At 37.3% G+C, this 24,629-nt stretch overlaps 1 protein-coding gene across 29 annotated transcripts in view; it reads left to right on the forward strand.

The window, feature by feature from the left end:
* Positions 1–24,629, forward strand: part of Zbtb20 (zinc finger and BTB domain containing 20) — a 758,948-nt gene that overhangs the window by 462,093 nt on the left and 272,226 nt on the right. For 3 of the 29 annotated variants that reach the window (XM_087900161.1, XM_085685617.2, XM_085685618.2), the window contains one exon: positions 23,578–23,618. The exons of the other annotated variants lie outside the window; for them this stretch is intronic. The gene's annotated coding sequence lies outside the window, so the exon portion shown is untranslated. The remainder of the gene's footprint in view (positions 1–23,577; positions 23,619–24,629) is intronic. 29 annotated transcript variants of the gene reach the window in all.

Genomic DNA, 24,629 nt, shown 5'->3' on the forward strand with positions numbered 1-24,629 from the left:
GATTTGGTGCGGGGAGGAGACAGCGTAATTTAGCTGGAAAGGAAATTATTTTCAACAAATAGTACTAAAACAACTACTTAGATGTAGAGAAAAACTTTGACAGCTATCTCTCATTATATCCTAAAATTAATTTGATATGTCTGTGTTAAATACCTATGTTTCTAAAATAACATGTAGAAAAATAAGAATCTGTCCTTGAAGTGACAAATATTTAGAGGCAACAGAAAGCCTTATACATGAAAAGAATAACTGACAATTGAACTGTATCCAAATTCAAATTTCCTCTGAATAAAAAGACAGTGAATGTTCCAACAATGGATGGGCACAGAGAAAACTGGAAAAATACTCCAGTGCTTTTGTCAACAGAGCATGTGTCCAGAACACATGAGGTATACTCACTGCAAATTACAGAGAATTCTGTTTACAGTGGCAGAGAATTAGAAAACCTCTCTCATATTTGCTAGAGAAATTGCACAGTAGAAGAACCACTTTGAATCAGCGAGTTGGTGCCTGATAGAGTCAAACCCCGATGTGTCTCATAATGTCACCGTCCTATAGCTATTTATGTTCAGAAAAGTATGTCCTCAAAGAGACTTCGACAGAAATGTGTGCATAGTGACTTTATTCAGTATTTTCTAGAGCTGATGTTGTGGCTGATTTTGTGTGTGTGTGTGTGTGTCTGTGTGTGTGTGTGTCTGTGTGTGTGCGTGCGCGCACGCGTGCTCCAACTTGGCACAAGCTAGAGTCATTTGGGAAGAGAAACTCTCAATTAAGATTGGCCTGTAGACAAGTCTGTGGGGGTATTGTCGTGATTAGTGATTGATGTGGGAGGGTCCAGCTTACAGGGGACCATCCCATCCTTGGGCAGATGGAGCAAACCAGTAAGCAGCACTCCTCCATGATCTCTGCTTTAGTATTTGCATCCAGATTCCTGTTCTTGACTTCCTTCCATGATGAATTATTATGTGTAAGTGTTAGTAAAATCCACCCTTTCTTTCCCGCGTTCCTTATGGTCCTGCTGTTTTATTACAGCAATAGAAACCTAACTAAAACAACTGGAAAGATGCAATGGATATACAAAATAGGATGCCAATAAGCAAATAAGCCCAAAGAGAAAAGAATATATACAACATTGATGTGGATCGGAATCGTCTACAAAAACAAAACAGAACATGAGGAGAAAAACTATTATTTGCAAGTTTACAAAAGCAAAATAATTTATGGTGACAACATTTTGAGTGTTGATTTTTTTTGTGGTCTGTAGGAATTAACTGGCATCTGGCTCAGGAAACTTCTACATCTCTCTCTTAGGATGGTGGTTATATGGTAATAATTTATCAAAATTCTTATTACATGTTTTTAAATATTAGTTTCAGGGCACAAAAGCAAAAATAACAAATAAGATTACATCAGATTGAAAGCTGCTGCTGATTGATGATCCATTACTGGATATATAGCCAACGAAAGCAAAACCTATGTGCTGACCAGACAGACTCACCCCGTGTTTATTGAAGCATGCTTCACAACAGCCCAGAAATGCAAACAACATACTGTCAACCAGCTGATGAATTAATGGGTTAAAAACCATGGAATATTTGCACAATGAAATAATATTCAGCTATAAAAGAAGAATCCTGTCAATTGTTGACAGCATGGAAGGAACTTGAGAGCAGATAATACACTAAATGAAATCAACTGTTCAGAGACAAACAAGGACTTCGTGACTTAGTTCATGTGGCATCTAAAGATGCTGTTCTAGAAACTGAAAGTAGAGTAGTAGATACCTGACACTGGTCAGAGTTGATGGGGGAAGAATGAGGCCAGTTTATTTAATAAATTCCTCATTTATAGTTAGGAAAAGTATATTAGAAGATTCTGATAAAGAGTTTTTTAAATTACTGATTTATGTGTATTGGTGTTTAGCCTACATGTATTTCTGTGTAAGGATGCCAAATCCTTTAGAACTGAAGCTGCAGACAGTTATGAGCTACCATGTGTGTGCTGGAAATTGAACCTGGGTTCTTTGAAGGATCAGCCATTGCTCTTAACCACTGAGTCATCTTTTCAGCCCCCATTAACAGTGTTTTCTTTAGACCAAGACAATCACTGTAAACGTTTTGAAAACTAGAAAAAAATAATTTTGAATATTTTCAGCATGAAGAATTGATACATTTTTGAGAAAATAAATGTTTATCCTCAGTTGTCATATATCAAAACATCACATGGCATTCCATAAGCACAGATAATTTTGTATCAATAAAATGTTAATTCTTCTGCATAGAGTTTTTACCTTGATTTTTGACAGATTCACATTTGACTCTAATCAATTCTCATCTAAAGGGCTTCAACCAAACCATGTCCCTAGACTCTGTGTTAATTAACCTTCAAATCTGTGTTAAACATTTTTTCTGCCCATGATTCTGACTGCAAGAGATGTGCTAGAACATAAATTGTCAGGATTCAGAAATTCATGGGACATTCAGAGTTGATGAGAGATAACCAGTACCAAGCCTAGATACGGGCTTGCAACGTTCCTACATAAGGCACATTTTCTCCAATATTTCCTAGTGTCCTCTCCTGTCAGTGATGCTGTCCCTCTAACTATGCTCCAATTCCTAGGCAGTGGAGTGGGGAATTAATCCAACTTTACCTTCTTTTGATTGCAACTTATAAGACTGTAGTTTAAATGCATCAAAAAAATGAAGTGTAAAAATTATTTTTCCTTTCTACTATCCAAACATTGTTTTTATTTATTTCCTGATTTCTCTATATTTTTAGTTAGTCAGAGCCCAAAAAAAGAATAATTGAATATTCAAATCTGATAACAGGCGAGATTTCAGTTCTTTTCCAAACGTAAGCTTCTCACTTTTCTGCACCAAATTGTGAAGCTGGTGTTCTTACAGCATGATTTTTAAGACTGAAAATTCTGCTTTACCTAAAACAGCTTGTATTTAGCTTATTCAGTATGATTGGGTCTTATCTGACCCAATCTTTTACTTCTTGACATGTACTTCCAACATTACCCAAGACTAACTATAATGGGAGTCTCTCTTGCACTCATAGTGAATATTTATTAAAGCACTTAATACCTGAATTATGAAATGCAGACACAAGCACATTAACCTGACTGAGTTATTTCCTTTCTCGCTTTTTTTAAGCACATATTTTAGCCCCGTCTATCAATGCCAGATGGCAACTACATTTTGATACACTGAATATTTACCAAGTCATGAGGTATGCTTTTGAAGTATTTTTTATAGCCCTTCCTTCAAATGAGCTGACTCATCCTTCATTCATTTATTCCTGCTTTTAACAAGTTGTATTTTTAGAAATTTGACCTCAGCTTTATCAAACGGATGAAGGGTGTTTTAAAGCGATGCATCCGAAGTTCTGAAGGCCTGACTGTGCCTCACAACCTGTCATCATGGTACATACTCAACTTTTAATGTTAATAATTACTCATTTCTCTCATATTTTCATAAAACTTGATTCTAGTTGCGTAATATTGTTAGCAATGAGAAATATATTTGTGCATAGATAGCTTTAAGATATTCAGGAAACTAAAAGTGCTTATGATTAAAATGACCATGAAAATAACAACTGATGATTTTTCTCCATAGCCTACATAAAGAGCCAGTGGGAAATACACAGTAGAGCTAATGATAGGACAATAGCAATCATGTAGTAGTAGTGCCAGGAAGAGGACGTACTATGAGATTGTGATAGTACCCTAAGGCCCTCAGAATACTGATGTTCACATTTCTTTGGTCTCCATGAGAATATGCTTTTGTGGGAGCCAATGTCAAGATTTTATATAGACACTAATATTTCTTAATCTAAGGTGATATAGAGTTAGGAGATAAAAGTACATAGCATTGAAAACTGTGGTTGGAGGTCAGTACATATTTTAAGAACTCTTTCATTGGGCTCCAAATACACTTTCCACTTACTAAGTTTTGTGGCTTCTGGTCAATATAGGATAGTGTGTATCTTTATCTTTACATATCTAATTTATGCACTACTGATTAGTCAAGAGTATAGGCCTGCATAAATCACAGTATTTACTTTTATTTTAGGGGACAATGCTTTCTGTATCTTCATGACTTTAGTTCATTGTGTTGGGAATTATCAAGCCTCCTTTTTGACCTTGTCAGTAATCTTCTATTGCTGCATTTTGAGCTTTAAAATGCATTTGCCCAAATTCTAATCAGACTCATGGTTGTTGTCTCTCTAAATTTTCTCTGTATTTTTGATCAAATCTGATTCTTCCATTAGGCTATTATTCTAGATTACTGTTTACAGCTTCTCCGGTGCTGCCCTTTGGAGAGCAGCCTTTCTAGTTTGTGAACTGGAATGTTAGTATTTCATGCAGCATAAGTGAGAAATACAGTTCTTACCAGTATGCTGTTATGGGCGGAAGATATTATAGCTCTGCTCTAGCAATGCTTCAAAAAACTGGACACGGAGAGCTTCTCTAACTTGGCTCATTGAGCCTTTGAAAATATAAATTGTTAAAGCATAAAATGTTTAGCACAATGTGTTATACAGCAAATAAGTGGTTCATATTACACACAGTTTGATTTTATGTGTTAGTGGTATTGAAGTAATAGTAAGAGAGTGAAAAGTAGACTTATTAATGAAATAAATAATTATTAATTGCTAATACATTTCTTGGTAAATTTTCAGCCAATGATAATATAATAATGAAAGAAATGTCAAAACAAATTAAGATTTTGATAGTTTAATCAAAACAGCACAAAAAATATTTAATGTAAATTTACTTAGTTAAAAGTACAGCTTTGTTTCCTCTCTGATAGACAGCCATTTCAAAATATAAGTAGAAAAGATGTTAAGAATTTTATCAGTTAGCAAACAGAAATTTCAACAAAATGCTACCTACTCCATTACCAAATATTCAAATGCTTAATACCTCAGGATTCAAAATCTTTCCTGTTTCTCACATAAATGTCATAATTACAAACCAAATGCAGATAATAGAGGAATGTGGAATACTCAGTGAATACTGACACCACACATCTTACACGAATTCCACAGGTAATTTCTGAGTCAGAGATGACCAAGCTGAGGGTGACTTGTTCATCGCCACACTGATGACCAGTGGAGATGGTATCTGAGCCTCAATGACTGTGATTCTAGCATCTCATAACTCCTTTCACACAGCCTAAGTAAATTAGTGGGCAGTCTTTCCAGAACCTCTGCCTCACTGTGGATTCCTGAGCTCTACAAGCTGGTCTTAGGGCCTTCTTTTCTTGGGCTCTGTATTTGAGGATGCGCTACAGAGGCAGAGGAAAGCAGGAAGGGGAGAATGGGAAATAGAATTGACAAATATACCTTTGCAACTCCCTTTTCAGATAACCCTGTGCTTGTTTTCAAGGAGTGGAACACGAAACTACCTTGTCTAAGTTCCTTATAATTAGCTAATTTCGTGTAGTTTTATTTCTTTATTACATATATTTTAAGCTGTGTGTATGATGTGTGTTATATGTATATATAATCATTTATACACATTTGAGCATGGGTACATGTACATGTGTGTGCATGCATGTGGAGATCAACATTCTACTTCAGTAGTCATTTTCAATCACTGTCCACTCAGTTTTTTTAGATAGAGTCTATCACTGAACCTGGAGTTCACAAATTTCACTAGACTGACTGGTGTTCAAGTCCCAGAAATCCTCGAGTCTCTACCTATGCAGTTATGAGATTCCAAGCAGGATTCATTAATTTTTATGTGGGTGCTAGGGATCTGAACTCAGATCCTCATACTTGTGCTACAGCATGTTGCTTACTGGTCCATCTCCCTAGCCCTATAATAAGTCATTCACTGGTAACTCTAATACAGAATTCTTAGTCTTTTCTTTCTGAAAGTATTTCATAAACCTTCCCATCTACCTAATCTGCATATTGTACTGAAGTTATTTACCTTCCAATGTTTTGCAAGTTCCCTGAGGAATACCCTTAGCAACTGCCTTTCCATACAAACTGCCTGGGAAAGTTACAAGATCAAACTCCTTGTAACTAAACAAAATAGACCCTTTGAATGGAAATTTAATAGCAAATTAGATTGGCAGCATTACAAGGGGATGAATGAACTTTTGTTTTCTTTAAATTTATAGTAAAAAAAAAAGTCCACTTGCTCTCTGTCATACAATAGGGTGGATGAAAAAATTGGGGTTTTTTTTGTTTTTTGTCTTATTTTGCAATATATCTTGCTTCTACCACATTCTATCAATTCACCCTCCAAAACAAACCTTTAACCTGGGCTGTCCCCAATTGCCTTTGCCAGTTGCACTAGGCCTTGACTGGAACACGTGTTCCTAATGGAAGAAGAGTTTTCAATGGAAGAAATGGTCTGTTCATCAAATATATAAATTCTGTGACAAGGGGAAAGGACGTGCCTTTCATTCTCATCAAATGAGGCTACATGAGGCCTTCACAAACTCCCTCATGGCCCTGCTTTGAGAAGGCATTTGGGAGGGGGGTTGACAGAGAGACTCGACCTTCCTTCTTATTCTCTGCTCTCCAGATAGTTTATCTTTCTAGTGTAGATGTTTTATAAAACTGAGAAGTCAGGGGGAAATGTATCTATGCCTCTAAAGTATCTGTGCCCTGTATTTTAAATGAATGGCCCCAACCATTGATAAAAGGTAATTCCCCATCAGAATTTCCTGTCCATCTCAGTAATTCTGCTAGTCTTTTCATTCTGTTAAAACTTTTTTTTCATTATTTGGGTTTTAAGGCATAATTCACTCTTCTTAATCAATCTCTTTTCTCCCTGTATCACTCAAAAGTCACATATTTTTTTCAGTGAAGAATTAAAAATGAAATTACTTTACCTGTATGGATTTTGTGTGTCTGTGCATGTTCATATATACAGGTACATGTGGAGGGTTGCATGTATGTGTGTGTGCATGTACATTTAGAGGACAGAGGTCAACTTCTGATGTCATTTCTCAGATGACAGGGAGCATTCATTTCTCTTTTTTTAATTTTTTGAAAATGAGTCTCTCACTGTCTTAGAGCTCATATGTAAACTAGTCTGCAAATAAAGATTTCTCTCCTGCCTGTCAGGTCCCAAATAAACATTCAGAGTCTTATATTAATTATAAAAGTCTCCCCAATGGCTCAGACTTATTACTAACTGTTACTTTTAAATTAATCTATTTCTATTAATTTATGTATTGCCATGTCGTTTGTGGCTTTCATCAAGCTTCAGGCATGTTGTTCCTTGGGCAGCTAAATGACATCTCCCAGAGTTTGTCCTTCTTCTCTTGTATCTCTACTTGGATTTCCTGCCTGGTTCTATCCTGCCTTGCCATAAGCCAAATCAGACTTGCTTATCAACCAGTGAGAGCAACACATATATTCACAGCATGCTGAAAGACATCACACAGCACTAGTCTGTCTGTCTGTCCAGGGAGCCCCACATGCCTTCTGGTCCTGTCTCCCTAGTACTAGGATGGCAGCTATGTATCCCCTCCTGCACCTTTTTGATAAAGGGGATTCCAAGGACTGAATTGAGATCCTTGTGTTTACACAGCATAAACTTCACCAACTGAGCCTTTGTCCCCAGTGCTATAAATAGTCTTAGTATAATATTCTTTGTAATTGTGTCAAATCAAAGAAAGGTGTTGTGTTTCATGCAGTTGCCTAGTAAAGCTATGGTAAGTAAATCCTCAGTTCATTTGATTTCTCAATAATGGAAGTCTACATATATTAAAAGTATATTTAGTTTAAGAGTGATTAGATTTTTCTTCTCAAGGCACCTGAGGAAAATAGCCAAACTAAATAACTGACCTTTAACAACACTATCCATTGTAAAGTGATGCCAGCCAGAAAGATAGCAGGAAACAACTGGCTGCAATTGTTATCGCTCATATCAGCAAATGAGGCCAATCTCCAGGTTGTGGCATCAACATAAAGCAGATCGTCCTGAAGTGATTGAGAGAAAGGTATGGGGTAAGGTTGAAATCTCTTTTGACTCTGTCATTAACTAAACTAGCAAGTTTTTAGAATATGATCATATACTTTTTGATAAAAATTAAGCAATCATATATGGTAATTCTTTGTTAACTGTGTGAGAGAACAATTAATATGTTTGTAATTTATATATGCTTATATAAAATCTTCCATGTGTGGTAGCACACACCTTTAGTTCCAGTAGAAGCAGAGGTAGGCTAATTTTTATGAGTTCCAGGACAACCTGATATACATAGCAAGTTCTATCCCAGCCAGGACTACAGAGTGAAACCATATGTTTTGCATTAAGAAGAATAGATGATGTCTGATATTCAGTCAGCTCACAGTTAATTTTTCCAAGCAATAGCATCAAAATTAGAAAAAAATGAACTGTTTTTCAAGTAACAAAATAGATGAATCATCAAAATATATTTTAAATAAAGATCATTGAATCTCAGTATACTATATATTACCATAACAACATTTTATGAATTATGTGACCAGTTTACACACCTGAGTACAATATTATTATTCAGTACATATATGTAAGCACACAGTTTATATGTAGGTTATAGAACTGTGTGATAAAGAAGGCAAAGGAAATATGAAAATGAAAATCAATATGGCTGTTATTTCAGTTGGGTAGAAACAAATTAGAAGGTAGGCTTAATTATCTGGTTATTTGACATTATTGTAAAGCTTCTAGCTTTTGTTTCTAATTTCTTAGTGTCTGATACATCATTAGAAAATAACATTATGAGTTTCTAAAGAAACAGTCCCTCTTTGGCTAAGAGCATTTACTACTTACCACTTACAGAAGCCCCGAGTTTTGTTCCCAAAACCCATATCAGACTGCTCATAACTGGCTTTAAGTCCAGCTCTATGGAATCAAACTTCCTCTTCTTACCTCTGCAGTCAACAATACACATGTACACATGCATACACACCTCCCCGCACACACACCCCACAACTAAAAAAAATTAAAATACTTTAAACTAGCTATATGAGTGAATGAAAATAGACTAAACATAGATTAATGATGAGTATATGACAGGTATCAAAATATGATTAATGAAATTCAAATATCCAACATGCTAAGACTACTGCTACCACCCTACTAGAGATACTTTATACATTATCCACTGCTATGTAGATTATCCCAAAAGCTTATGGCTTAAGAGAATAAGCAAGTATTTTCTGTTGTCAGAAGCTGCTCCAATAAGTCAGCTAGGGTACCTGGAGGAAGGTGAGAGGATCAAGGAAATGGCAGATAAAAGAAATTGAGACAGAAACACAGGATAGATCCAGGAGGTCTGTTGACCAGTACCAAACATCCCAGAGTTTATTTCAGAACTTGCTTTTATATGGATTAAAGACAGAACAAAGAGCAGTGCAGTCAGTTAAATATCTCCCTGCACTGTCCTTGGGAGAATGCACGGGCAGATTCGCTATCTATCATTTGAGTCCTGCTAGCAGCAAACAGTTTCTTTTTCTACCTGGATGTGCCCTTAACTGGCACTCACCAGCCTGTGTCTTAGTAGATAATGTGTTCTTTCTCGTGGGCAAATGCTCTTTCCCATGGCCTTAATCAGAACATTCTCACAGATCTCAAGGATATTGGAGCACATCAGGCAAGCTTGAACTCAAATGACTTCTAAGTCAGAATGGACTCCAGATGGAAACTGAGATAGTTACTTGTGGACTACCCAAGTCTCTCAGCAGTCTTGTATCATTGGGAGGTCAGGAATGGCTTGATGAAGTAGTTTAGGGTCTGTCATGTTGTTATAGTCATAATATCACCAAGCGCTGAAAAATGTCAAGCCATGGTATCTTGAGCTAAAGGAGTCTTGTAAGATTTCTCACTCACTTGGTTGAAAAGTCAGGTGGGCTGCTTTGGTATCCTTATGGGAGGTTCTGGCTTCCCCTAGAAGGTGAGAGCTAAGTAATAAAATAGAAGTAGTAATTCCTTTGTAGACAGAAGTTTCTGTCCTGCTCTGTCCCACAGCCATTCAGTCCCAACAAAACACACAGAGGCTTATATTAATTATAAACTGGTTGGTTTATTAGCTCAGGCTTATTATTAACTAGCTCTTACAACTTAAATTAACCCATAATACTTATCTGTGTTTAACCACAGGACTTAGTATCTTTTATCAGTGAGGCATTCTTATCTTGCTTCCTCTGCATCTGGGCGGTGACTACTGGTCAATAAGTGTTTTATTAAACTAATAAGAGTAATAAATCTAGTGTATAAGAGAATTATTTCACAGCATTATTTTTTTTTATTTATTGTCAAAACAACTCTAAACCGAATCTCCTTAGTTTGACTTTTTTCTTGACCATTATCCATAACAACTTGTAACCAACATGCTAAACAAAAACAAACATCCATAATCCATTTTGGGGGGAATATGGGTATAATTTTCTAGGCTACTTCCTGCTAATTAGGGGCACTGATAATCTTATGGGGACCAAAGAAAATTTAGGATTATAGTCAAGTCCTGACTGGAGTGTTCTGTGAAGCTGGATCACTTCAACCAGTCTTTTGAAGCTGCATTTATTTTATGATTGAATTAGTCACAAAGTTCCATGATGTTGAAAAATACCATCATTGGCATTTTCTCAAAGACTTTCCAGTATATTTTAGGATTCCATCTTGTGACCTCTGGCAGGAATAACTATGACACAATATAAAACAATTAGACAACATTTACTTTTTTTCTGGGATTTGTTGAGTTATGGTGATACCTGGGAGCTTGAATTGGGTGACTCTTAGAAGGCAGGGTCACTGAGGTGTAGTACTAAAAATTAATTAGAAATAGATTCAGAAAAAGAGTAAGCTCAATTAAGTTGTTATGGTTAAATATTTAAGAACTTAACTTTTGTAGGCTTCTAGACTTGTTCTGTCTCTGAAAGATGCTGGCAATTAGGATAATTCTCATTCTATGGTACCCTAGCTACTGTCCCTCTCCTAGACAAAATTTTAAAATATCTGTATATTCTCATTTCCCAAAAATGAGTGATTACACTACCCGCTGGCTCTATTCCACCCAAATTTTCCGTTTTCCACCCTGAACTGTTTGTTCATTCCAAGATTGCCAATATCAGTTAAGTGTTGATCATATTCTAGAACACCAAAGTAATTAGCAATAAGGTGTGAATGAGGTTTACAGGTTCACAAGGAAAATTTGCATTTTAAAGAGGGGCTTGTTAAACACAAATGAACTCCTAATAGATGGAATGTGTGAGAGAGAATTTCTTTCTGCAGGGGGTGGAGAAAGATTTCTCTTGCTCCTTTTCAGTCCAGAAATATATACCCAAGAATGGGTGTGGTGGTACACTCCTTTAATCCCAGCACTCCCAGAGGCAGAGGCAGGTAGATCTCTTGAGTTTTGAGGCCGCTCTGATCTGCAGAATGAAGAGAGAGAGAAACCCTGTCTCAAAAAACAAAGCAAAACAAACATACAGAATCCAAGTCTCAGTGGCATTCTCCACCTGCTGCCTCCACACAGATTCCTAGCAATTACTGCCCACTTCATCCATCCTAACCCTAGCAAGTAGAATGTGTTTAAAAGAGAGAATTATCTGTTAAAGATACAGTTCATTGATAAAATTGTGTCTGTTCCTGAAAACGTGTTGCCTGAAGGTAGGCCTCATAGCCTTAAATTGTTGGAGTAGTTACTTTAAATAGAAAAAAAAAGTCATAAAAACAAAAAACAGAATGGGCTTTTAAAAAAATCCGCTAATATATTCAGATGAAAGATGATTTATCCGCCCAAAATCCTATAATTAGTAAAAGTTCTGAAGAAATTATTTTTAAATACGTCCAAAAGAAAACCTCTGTACAATTGTCCAGTATTGACTGTTTTAGTTTTTTTTATCAAAGCTTTTCCTTTAAGAACCTGCCTTTCATTCTCTGACCCCCTTGCACAAGATTGACCAGTTCCCTCTTTAAAGCCTGTGGGTGCCAATATCCATCCCCAGGTGTGACCCTCTGCAGCGGAGGAAGCAGCAGAGACAGCCTGCTCCCATGTGCCTGTGTGCTTGGGTCAGTCGCGCTGCTCTTCGTAGCAGTACCCTGGAGATTGAAAATGAAGCACTGTGCTCATAAAAATAAAGTAAGAATAGCTATTAGTAACTTTGAGCTTTAAACAGTGTTCTCTATTGGTTTTTTAAGTGTCCTTACAGTCATTTTAGAATTGAGTTAGCAATAATGATGTTCACAGAACTAATCTGAATTTGCCAACAAAATTAATAGTGGAATTAGGATTCAAATCCAAGACTCAAAAAGTTTCACTGCAAAGCTGTGTTTTTTTCATTAGCAAATTTTAAGGTAAAATGTACCTTTTTGTAAATTAAACTAAACATGCTTACTAAAATCAAAACCCAAGACAGTTCACACACTATAATTGATCAGATTTTTTTTCTCATCTTAAACTTGTAGATAGAAAGATCCTTCTAGCTAAAACCCCAGGAATAAAGCAATGGATTTAGTTTCTATCTTCCTCTTCATGAACATTGACCAATATTAGTAATTTAAATTTTCCCTGCAGAATTATTTTCAGTGCAGTGTCAATAACTCTTCTTCAGCTCATGCTCAGGCAGCTCCTGAATTTGCCATCCTAACTGGATTGCTTTTGAAAGCGAAAGTGGACGCTATTAAAAATTTGCATCTGAGCAATCATAGGGAAACTAGAACTATCCTGACTCAAGTGGGCGATATGATCACCCAGCCTAAAAGGCATCGTTCTAAGTAAACTAGTCACAAACTGAAAATCCTGTGAATTATCTGGTACTTGCAAGTTTTTGCAGTGACAAGGGACCAACTTCAAGGGAAATATGAAACCAAGGCAAGTAACATCAAATTTCATTTTGGGTGTGGAACTATTCATATCTTAGAGTATCATGGAAGCCAACATTTTTCCTTTTGAAAACAAATATCCTATTGCTCCATGCTATCTATCCATCTATCTATATGTTTCCTTAAACGTCTGCCTGTGAAGTGTTCTATTGTAAGATGGCCCTAAATTATCACACCTATTATCAGGGTCAGAAATGGCAGAAAGAGAATTGAGCAATTCTTGCTAACCATTGCTGAATTGTTGGGCAGTCCTTCAAATAAGACTACTTCTCATCCACCTAACTTAAATGTTCCCACAATCAATGAAAAATTCAATTTAATTTTATTTGTTCCTTTAAAAAGGGGGTGTGCAGATGTTTTTCTGGTAATTTTAACTTTTCTTTGATGTAGGAAGTTTCCCTTCTGCACAGCAAGTTGTAGCCTGGAAGTGGTAAAATTGTCTAGGGAGCAAAATAATGAAACTTTTTTTGTGGAATAGTTCACAATGAAATACAAGATGCATTACATAATGCAGTCTTTTGTTTGTGGAGCCTTTGACAGAATCCTGCAATTTTGGCTGACGGTAAATATTGCCACCAAAGTCTTCCCTAACTTTAGGCAACTCTTAGTCTTTTCCTCTACCTACTGCCATGATTATTCTGGCTTCTGATTAAATCACACCTTATGTTTAAAGTCACTAACCTAAAATGACCCGAAGCTACTTATTTCTCTCCTCAGCAGTTCCCTGTGACTGGTAATATTTGGAAAGCCTGAAAATAGCCTCTGCCCCTACTTAGGTAGTGTATACTCCAAGCAAATGCTACAACAGGTTCTCCATTCCGATTTTTAAACCTCAGGTGAGAGATTTTGGAAGCTAATTAGCATGCTAAGGAGTCTGTGGCATTTAGGTGAGTCACAATCACACAATCTAAGCAACAGGGAAAGAATCTTGTTGCTAGGAAGACTGGGGAGAATAGCTATTTGATAGGCAACACTCTCTAATCTGACTGTAATGACAAAAAATAAAAGGGAAATTAATGTGAGCTGTACAAACTAAAATATAATTTTTGCAGAAGGTAGGCATAAGGTGCATTACAAGATAGCTAAAGCAATTAGATTGATAAATGAATACTGATTGGATTCTGCCAGGGAAGAGCAGAGGCTGGAGAGCAGGAGGAACAGCCAGGCTCTACAGGGTAAGTGGCCACCGCCTCTCCAATTTTTTATTCTTGAAAGATAAGAGCTGAGACTCCTTTCTCCCCTACCAACTCAAACGTGGTCAGTATTTTCTATATCATAATAAATGGGTGACTGTGATTTTAGTGCAAAGTTCAGGCATGACTGAAGAAATCATGGAGATACCAGAAAAGAAAACTGAAAATGAGGATTCCCTGGAACACTGAGATTGAAACATATTCTAATATGGTTGTTTCATACAGGATACTTTTTAGAAAGTACAGACACCAAGGATGCCTTAGCAAGATGCAGCAATCAGTGGCAGCTAAAGAACAAAGTTAGTAATTAAAGCTTGATATTTGAAAACCAAGTTGTATTTCTGGTATTGGGTTTTGTAATACACAAATAAGTGTCAAGTGCCATCTGAAGACTATTGCTGCCAATTGCTCCCTTTCCCTGGTTCTGTTCTCTATAGTCTCCCAGAATTTTCAGTATTAAAAAGAACTTTGCAAAAATAAAAAGTCATTCGCTGGAGATTCCTAGTTTACAATAGTAGAAATTTACACTTAGCTAGTTTCCGTGCTTGTCATGAGGATTCTAATCAAGATGCCTCTGGTCAAGCAGATTGTTAATTTCCATAATGAATTGATCCTTTTATCAGGTAATGACCTTCTTTGCTGATAATTACAGTTTGACTTAATCAGTCTAACATGGTTACGATTTCCATGGAATACATTTTGCCATCCCTGCCTTTCAGTCTGTGTATGTCCTTCAAGCTTAAGTGAGCTTCTCTTAGGCAGATACTTGTCTGAATCTTGGTTTTGTTGTTAATGCCCTTTCGTTTTTAATCCTTTCAAGTGCTCTATGTCTTTTGATTGAGGCATATAAATGTTTATTTCAAATTTAGGTAAAGAGTTACTGTGTCATTTTGTGCATTTCGGTGTATTTTGTATTTCCTTACTTCCTGTTTTCCTATTTTCCACTGTGGTTTGATGTTTTGTTGTTCTCTTTTTATATTGGTTACTTTCTCTCCCCGTCTCCCTTTTCAAAGTGATTCATATACTTTCATTATAGTCTTCGTGGTGTCCAGTGTTTGGGAACTTACCTTTGTCAGTGAATTCTCCCCTTTTCTATGTTCTCAATGCTGCAAATTAGCATCCTTTCACTCCAGTTCTCTTTGATGTTATTCTTTTTCTGGGTGTATCTAGTTGTGATGAACCCCCTAGTATGTCTGGGAAGTCTTTACCTTATTACCTCCCTTACAATTCAGGACAATCTTTCTGAGCACAGTGTTTTCAGTTAATAGTTTATTTCTAGTCTCTTTTAGTCTGCCAAGTCCTATGAGCAAACTTCTGAACATCTTTCTTAAACATGACCATTGTTTTTCTCTTGCTACTTTAAAAAATTCTCTTTGCCTTTAACAATTTGATTACATAATGCCTTGTACATACCTCTTATGATTTAGTTGGATTTCTATGGCCTTTAGGAATATTTATTTCCCTCCCTATATTTCTTTTCCCTTCTGTTTCTTTAAATCACTCCTGTCTCTCTCTCTCCTGCTTCTGATACTTCCATTAATGTGTTTATGGTTCATATCTTGTGAGTTAAACTAGTTCTTTTTTTCTATTTTCTCTTCCTTTCTGTTTTCTTAACTGCATAATTTTGAAATATCTGTTTCCAAGTTGACTGATTCTTCTTTAGTTGAATCTTTGTCTGCTTTAGAACACAGCATCCTGCCGGGCAGTGGTAGCACACACCTTTAATCCCAGCACTTGGAGGCAGAGGCAGGAGGATCTCTGTGAGTTCGAAGCCAGCCTGGTCTACAAGAGCTAGTTCCAGGACAGGCTCCAAAAGCTACAGAGAAACCCTGTCTCGAAAAACCAAAAAAAAAAAAGAACATAGCACCCTAGTGAATATTTCTGACCAATTTTGTATTCCTCAGCTCTAGTCATTCTTGCTTGTCTCTGTACTGTTGCTGTTGTCTCCCTCTTTATTAGCTTCTCCTTTTGATCTTGTTTCCTTTTCCTGATTTTGCTCAGTTGTCTTAGCTATTGGTATATGCTCTTTTGTAAATCACCTAGCTTCTGTAAGACAACTGCTTTGAATTCTAATTCTTTGAATTAGTCAATTCACAGATCTCCAATGCTTTCAAAATGGTTGATTTGTTCTCTTTGATTATGTCATGCTTTCTTGATTCTTTGTATTCCTTACAAGTTCACTTTGTAGTCTTCTGTGTCTGGAGGAACAACTGCCCCCCCCCCTGCTCCCAGACTGAACAGAGTAGAAGTGATGAAAATAGCTTACTGGTGATCATTACTTGATATGAGGGAACTTAGCATTGCTGGTTACTCATGGTCACCTATGATATAAAATGGAAATGAGCTACACAGAGTAGCAGAAATTCTAGGAGGAGGCCCTGCTTCACTTCCTTCTCTCCTTCATGAAGGAAAACCTCAGTTCTGCATATTTTACAGATCTTTCAGAGAACTAGGTAGAACGACTCACTTCTCCCTCGCCTTTGTTCCTATGTCCCACAGACCTGGAGTCCACAAGTGAGACAGGGCCCTCAATGGGGCTAGACAGCAGCAACCCCAAAGGAGTTTTCAGGCAAGCCAGGAACCCAGGCAAAGAACTGCACTGCCTAAATTTACTCAGTTTTCCACAGGGAAACACATGGACTATCAGTAGTTGTTGTTGAGTTAAGCTAGTTTGGAGGAGGTAATGGCCCAGCTACCATGAAATTACTCATTTTGCCACATAAATGTGACTGTGCTTGCTTTGTGTCTTCTCAATACTAGTGTGCTTCTACTTCTTAACTAGATTCTGTTCAGAATATTGGGTTCCAATATCATTATTAGAGCTCTGTTTATGGGTCAAGACGATAGGTAAAGTTTTATAATCTGCCATCACACTAACTTCATCCCTATTTGTTGTTCATTAGACCTCAAATTTTGCCTGGAAAATGTACCAGTGACTGGCCAAATATGTAGATTGTTAAGATGTGCAACATTAATAACTTTGCATGGCCAGCTTGCCTGTGTAGCCATTTAATGAAATTTACTTGTTATTTTAGATTCCGCCTTCCTTAGTTACATTAGAATATATCAGGTTATTTAAATTAAATAATTCTTCATTGTTTGAGATTATATGTTTATTATATATAGAGAGAGATGTTTATCTGTGTGTGAGTATATGCAGATGTGAGTGCAGGTGCCAGCATTGTCCAGAAAAAGGAACAGCATCCCATGAAGCTGTAGTCGTAGTCTGCTGTGACCATCCATTGTGGGTGCTGGGAACTCTTCTTAGGTCTTCTACAAGAGTAGTATGCACTTTTAATTGCTGAACACTCTCTCCACCCCCTAAACAGTGCTTCATATTTTGACAAGAGATCTCCTATTTATTTTAATTGGTTGAACAATTTTACTTTCAGTAGTAGAACCTTAAAACAACTCTGCCAAAGACTTATATTATTAAAATTGACCCTTTTATAAGTTACTGTGCTGCTTAGACTTTTGTCAACTTGATATAAGCTACAGTCATTTGAGACGAAGGAACCACAATTGAAAAAAATGCCTCTCTTAGATTGCCACATAGACAATTCTGGAAGGTATTTTCTTGATTAATGATTGTTGTGGAAGGCCCCAGTCTTCTATGGGTGGTGACACACCAGACAGTGGGTCCTCAGTTGTAAGGAAAGCAGGTTGAGCAAGCCATCTAAAGCATGCTGGTAAGCTGCATTCCTCCATAGCCTCTAATTTAGTTCCTGCCTTGAATTCTCTCCATGATGGACTTTAAGATGAAATAAACCCTTTCCTCCCCAAGTTGCTCTTGGATTTATCACAGCAACAGATACTAAACTATGACAGTTACTTATTTTATTGTCCACAATAAGGCAACATTATCAGTAGTTACTTTCAGGTTCAATATTTTATGTTATTTTTCAGTTTAATTTAACATATATTAATTAATGGAATACTTATACAACACAAAATAATGAGGTGCAACCTGAATGGATGCAGAGATTGAACAGTGTGATATTTTTCATGAAATAGCTGATAATATGATACAGTCAAGACTGAGATGTGTATCCTCAATCAATCCTAGCTCCTTGGTTTTGGCATCTCATTTGTATATATGAGATGCTCATTCCTGTAGGAGAAGGCCAATAGTTTGTCCCAGCTGCCCAGAACCGAAATAATCACACAGAAACTGTATTAATTAAATCACTGCTTGGCCCATTAGCTCTAGCTTTTTATTGACTAACTCTTACATTAATTTAACCCATTTCTATTAATCTGTATATCGCCACATGGCAGTGGTTTACCACGAAAGATTCAGCATGACTGACTCTGGTAGCTTCAGTGGCATCTCTCTCCCCGCCTTCCTTCTCCCAGCATTCCGCCCAGCTTTCCCCGCCTTCCTAAGGTTCTGCCCTATCAACAGGCAAGGCAGTTTCTTTATGCATTAACCAATGAAAGCAACACAAAGACAGAAGAACCTCCCACACCACATTCCTTTAGAGTTGTCAAACAAAACATGGTCTTTGAACTATCACTTTACTATATATACATTTCTATATCACTTTCCTTCGAAAGAATTTAGAGCATTCTAGAGTCATTAGATCATCCATCCACAAAGTAGTTCAGTGCAATTAGAAAACAACAAGAAAATGTTATCAATCCCTTTCTGGCTATTGGAAAGCTGGATTCTGAATTTCTTGGAATTCTATAAACCAGTTAGCGAGAACATGTGAAAGCAGCCGCCAAGGACACACAACCAGCTTCCTTTGCATATTGCAGTTTCCACTTCACTTATTACTTATGACTTCTACAGAGCACAAACCATCTTCCACATATAACCATCCCTTATTCCCGATCTAAGGAGCAGTTAGCTATTGATTTCAGTGGTGTCAATAGAAAAACAAAAAGTATAGTGGAAATATACTGCAAATGGAATGCCTGCAACAACAGACATGCTGCACAAGTTGTAATGCAGTGAGTGCATAGTTTAGGCCTTGGTTTGCATTAAAAGTGAAAGTAAAAGAAGTGAAGAAAAGATGAGTATGCTTCTCCCCAACCAATCCATGAACCCCATACTATGAGCTCAGCAGGTAGAAAGAAACCAGCAATTTTGGGAGGTGAGAAAATCATTCTAATTATCGACTTAGAAATTTGTTTTCTTGGTAGCACTAGAATTTTCCTCTTTTGAAAGGTATCAGAGGGGAGAACTAATCTTTATAAACCTCAAAAGAGGCTCTCTAGCAGTGGCCAATTGTATTTCTTTCTTTATTTAAGCCTTTCTGAGTCATAAGTGAGTTATATTCATCTCTCATTCCGTAATTTTCGTAGTAAAAATAATTTGCATCTGAAGCCTAGGAAAATGTTTGACCTGCACAGTCGAATGTTTAAACAGGTGTGTGCTGCTCTGGTTCGGCTCAGGAAGGTAGTCCTCTCCCTAGAACCCTGCCATTAGGAGAATGTATCTCATGCCAGCTTTTGGGAGCTCATGAAGAAAGACTCAGGTGATACTTAAGTCTTATTACCTGGTTACTAACCCACTTTCTTCCTTCTGCTCTGTGTTCTCATGAAGAAATTGATTTAATAGTTTCAAGATATTATTAAATACATTCTACATTAATATTATATATCCTCTTTGAATCCAAGTGGCAATACAATAGAATTTCATTTTATAAATAACACCTTTCAAGCTAACACCACAGGGCACAGTACAAAAGAATCAAAATAGAACACAAATGCTGTAATCAAATGCAGACCCCAGGAAGGCTGATTAAAAAGGCATGTTGCTAGTAAAAGCAGCCGACAGGGTAAGTATAGTGGGTCATAGCAGAAAAGCCAGCTGAACAGAAGGGCAAACTAAAATAAAATGGACTTGCCAGGCCATTTCATAGGGATTTACGATGCTCTGTTTGCATACTCTCCTTTCAGCTCAAGAACTGAATGTGAGAGGTATGTGAATGTGGTCTGGAGGAAGGGCTTCAATATGGGATCACTATATTTCCCCTCAGTATTTATATGAAACACAAACAAAAGAAAATCTTAAACATATCTACCTGCATCTGAAAGAGATATGTACAACCTTATTGTAAGAGAGGATTGTGGGAGTATCCAGAAAGCCTTGCCTCGCTATATGTTACTGTTGGTTTTCAGAAAGCTAACTTGAAACAAGATCTGTTCCACTGCATGAAATGAGTATGACTTGTGACCAGGCCTAGGGAAAGACAAGTGTGGGGGTGAGGTGTGTGCTTTTTGTGCCGGGCCTCCTGAAGTGTACTTTCTTTAGCACTCTACTGATCCAGTTAGAATCTGTGATCCGATCTCTGCAACAACCAAACAATTCTCTCATGACAGAGGTTTCTGTTTCTAAACTCAACTTCTATTTAAAATAAAAATTTCTTGAATGAATTAAGAAATCGAGCCATGAAAGGGGGATTGAGCTTGAGTATGCATCTTACCTACCTGTAAAGCTAGTTCTGACAGCAATCAATCTGGGGCTTCTTCCATGTGCTGCCTGTATATATTTAAATGTTTATCATTTACTTAAGGAAATGGCATACAGAAATATTAAAGTGTTGATCTAACTCTGTGACTCCAGGTCAGTGATCCTGCACCCCACACACACCAGAATCTCAATGGTATGATTGTTAGAATCATTATAAATACTCTGAAGTTTGATAAAAGCAAAAAATAACCTTAGTTCTCATTTTTTTCTTCTCTCTCCTAACTGCAAGTCAGTGTGTTTTAGGGTCTTCCTGTAACTATTCTTCTACATTGATATACTTTCAATATTAAACAAAAAAGCATCAGTAAGAGACCAGTTGTGTTCATTAATCAGGCTTCTGGCTATGATCACGTTAAGTGTTTTTGTTTGCCCACTGGCCTAGCATAATGCAGAAGGAAGGATTCCCTTCCTGGTTCCCACTCCTTGTGCACTGTGCGTAATTTCCCCAGAATTTGCCTTCTTTCCTTTGGATAGCTTTTTTTTAACATTCTTCTGTATGACACACACCAATACCCTGGTGCTCCAAATGAAAACAAATAGCACCCCCACTACTTGGTCTCCACCCACTTGGATCACATACCATATAGCCACACAGCCATCCCAGAAATATCTTTTGCTGCTACCCAAGAGTACAGATAACCAACAATTCCTGTCGAGAAATCTCACTGGCACTTCTTTGACATTTAGTGGGTAGTGTCTAGGCCTAGTTGAACAAAGTCTAGATCCAAAATCAAAAAGGGATTTGCTTGTGGTGTGTGTGCACCCAGCCAGGTCTGAATCCTTGTCTAAGGGTCAAAACAACTTTTCCCTGAGCACGCAGTCTCAACTCTACAGTAGCAGCTTTTTCTTATGTTTGTTGTTCTTTTGGTTTTTTTTTTTAGATTTATCGTTATTTTTTATAATGTACTCGTCCATTATCACAACCACCTTTTCTGTTGATAGTTCTTTACTATAATGTGGCTTTTCTCTTCTGATAGACCCTGCTCCATACACACTGAAATAATATTAAAATAATCTGTAATACTAAGGGCTAGAGGAAGTCAGTATTTCCGTACAGATCAGATTATGATCGGGGCTGGATGTTAGATGAACAAAATGTTTTAGGAATTTTGTTTTAGATATAAAGGCAGCGAAAATGTGATGCTGAACATTATTTGTACATATGGCTTTACTGATCCACACTTTAAAGAATTTTATTATTGTAAGCTATCGATAAAGCCACAAAAACATCTGATCTCAGATAGAATTTGTAGACCTTAGAGAAGGTTTCAAAACCCAATAATTATATAGAGTGAATTTGTAAATTATTAATAGTAGTAGCCATTATTTATTGAGCATTCCATAATCTTCCACACTTTAATTTATTGGATCCCCATAGCAATACAGATAGACACTCAAACTCTCTTACAAATGGAGAGAAGCACTGGCCTTCTAGGTGACACTGCTAGCAAATTTCAGACAAAAGAAAATTGGATCCAGTTCTTCCTGTGCTCCCCAGCGCTTAACAATCACTCTGCTTCTAAAAATTAAGCCAATTACAGGTTACCATGGGAAATAAATATGGCATCTGCTGAAGTCAGAGATTTGGGGAGGAGATGCCTTAAGAATCAATAACATGTTTAGCACATCTTCAGATATTTCATACACAGACAACCTATTACTTTTACTTCACCAGACCTGGACAAACTGAGTGAGCACTGGAGATAAAATTCCCAGAACCTCAGTGTTAGCAGAGCTTCTAAAATGCAGCAGCCTGTACCGAGAGCTGAGTTGAAGGCAGATGAAATATTAACAGCAGTTCTAGCAGCAGAAAATGAAATATGAGATCCTGTATCAGAAATTATTAGTAACCTGTTAAAAGAAATGCTGAAAAATGGCAGTTACCAAATTAAAACTGGGAAACAGAGCCCAAATGGGAAATTTCAAAAAGTTTGGAGGAAAATAAATGACAGATTGTCCTCTTGGCTCTTATTACTATGCCATCCTAAATCCTGCTTGGCAGTGGATGGTGGAGGTGAAATAAGAACTGCATCACTGCCAGCACTGGTCCTCAGATTTGTGGTCCTAAGTGTCTGTGATAGTGTCTGGGACTGATTGGAAAAGTAGTTGGAAGTTGATAGCATTTGAGCTTTATCTAAATTGAAGAGCCTGGAGACTCTTATTATGAAAGGCTTCCTCTCATTTGTGAATTGGCCCCTTTGCTCCACTTTTGGATGGCTGGCTTCCTCCATGCAGAGCTACAGTAAATGTTCTACATGGGAAAGCTATTCTCCTTAAATGCCTTCAAATTTAAAGAATCTGAATATGTTCATGTTTATGACTCAAAATATCTAATGTCAAAAAGAAAGAGGGGAAAAATAGAAAATATTCAGCAGCAAATAAAGAAGATATTTTTTCTTTAGTAACTGAGAGCAGAAAAATTATTATATGCAGAGTTGGTGAACATTTGCTGCCAGAGGGGAGAAAAAGGGAAATGATCTATAGAATCATAGAATCTTAGTGTTGGCAGAGACAACAGAGTTCATGCAGTCCTACCCTATCATTTTTCAATGAAGAGACTGAGACACAGGGAGTTAAGGGACTTGACTTGCCCAAGACACAGAGTTGTTTACTGACAGTCATGCCAAAAACATTTCCCAACTCCCCATACAGAACTCTGTATTTCAGCATGCTGCTACCATTCTCTACTGAAAATTAACACTAATACAGCCTGAAACATAAGAGGAATTCAGCATCTGTGGAAACCAAGAGGCAGGACAATTTCAAGGTGGAAATCAGGATGGGAAAAGGAAAGAGAACAAGAATGATTGTTGTGACTCCTCAGACAAGCTTTTCGAAGGCGTTTGGTATCATTTTGCTCTCTCATGCCTCTCCACCAAACAGAATGGAAAGAAACAAACTGGTTTGTAATAACCAAAGTTTGCATGGGTTCGGATCTGATTAGCTTTGGCGATTCAGCATACATGCTATCTCCAGATGTAGATGGCTTATAGGAAGCCTGCTTACTGATCCTGTTTTTTTTGTTTTGTTTTGTTTTGTTTTGTTTTTGTTTTTTTTTTAAGCTGGCTGACGCTCTCTTACTGTGAAATGCTTCCGTGAATCCGTAAGTTGATTTCTGGGGAAGGATGGTTCCCGTCTGTGGAACACTTCTGAAAATCAGAAAGAACTTAGAGATGTAAAAATTATCTTCTCTTAATCCTTGTACTTCGGAGAAACCAAATGCAGGATTGAATCATCATAGAACTTTTACTTGGCTTTGTGACTTAAATGAAATAATTTTCTGTTTTGTAAACATAGAAAAATTTATAGTAAACCAGTACAAAAGAAATAAGGCAACTGTCTCCTTAAGCTTTGCTGTGAAACAGCAGTCCAAGCCTTTTATACCAGTCTGATCTTATTCAGAATAGAGCAGCCAGGGAGGGGAGCGTCGACAGTATGATGAAAACTACAGATGGAATGCTTTGCATGAAAAACGATTATGTACAAGAGAGCTCGGGAGAGGGTAGGAGTGGAGCTGGACAGGAGGGGCACTGAAACAAGAGAAGATCTGCTTGACCAGATCTAGTAAAATATTCCCTGCCACAGCCACTGTTCCATGAAGAGATTGAGCCAAGAAGCCTGAATAAACTAACCTGAAGTTCACTGTTGCCATTATTGTGGGAGGCATCATGGAGAGCACATCCGGACTTGTGTTACACAGTAATCACTGCTGGGTGTCAGCATTCATCAGCCAGATGGTCAGACCCACAATTAATCAATTAGGTTGGGACGATCAACTGGACTAAGTTTTCCCCTTTGGTAAAAAACACTCATCATGTGGTCAAGGCCAATACTGCTTTTATACTGTTGCTTTTGGAGTAGCTTCCAAAAATTCCTCTTCTTTTTTAGGCCTCTAGTTACTGGACACTGTCAGGTTTTGACAACATAGATGCTCCAAATCAAGGTTTTCACATAACAGATCATCAGCATTCTCTGTGTTCACATGTAGCGCTTAACATCCCACGTGAAAACAAGCTCTTCAGAGCAGCGTGCTAAGCCATACACTCAGCTGATTTGACTGTAGATTTTTCTAGTGGTTCTACTCAGTCCAGTGGAACAACAATGTCAGACTTTC

Source organism: Myodes glareolus, chromosome 2 (assembly GCF_982192425.1).
Source record: "Myodes glareolus chromosome 2, mMyoGla1.1, whole genome shotgun sequence".
NCBI classification, from domain to species: Eukaryota; Metazoa; Chordata; class Mammalia; order Rodentia; family Cricetidae; genus Myodes; species Myodes glareolus.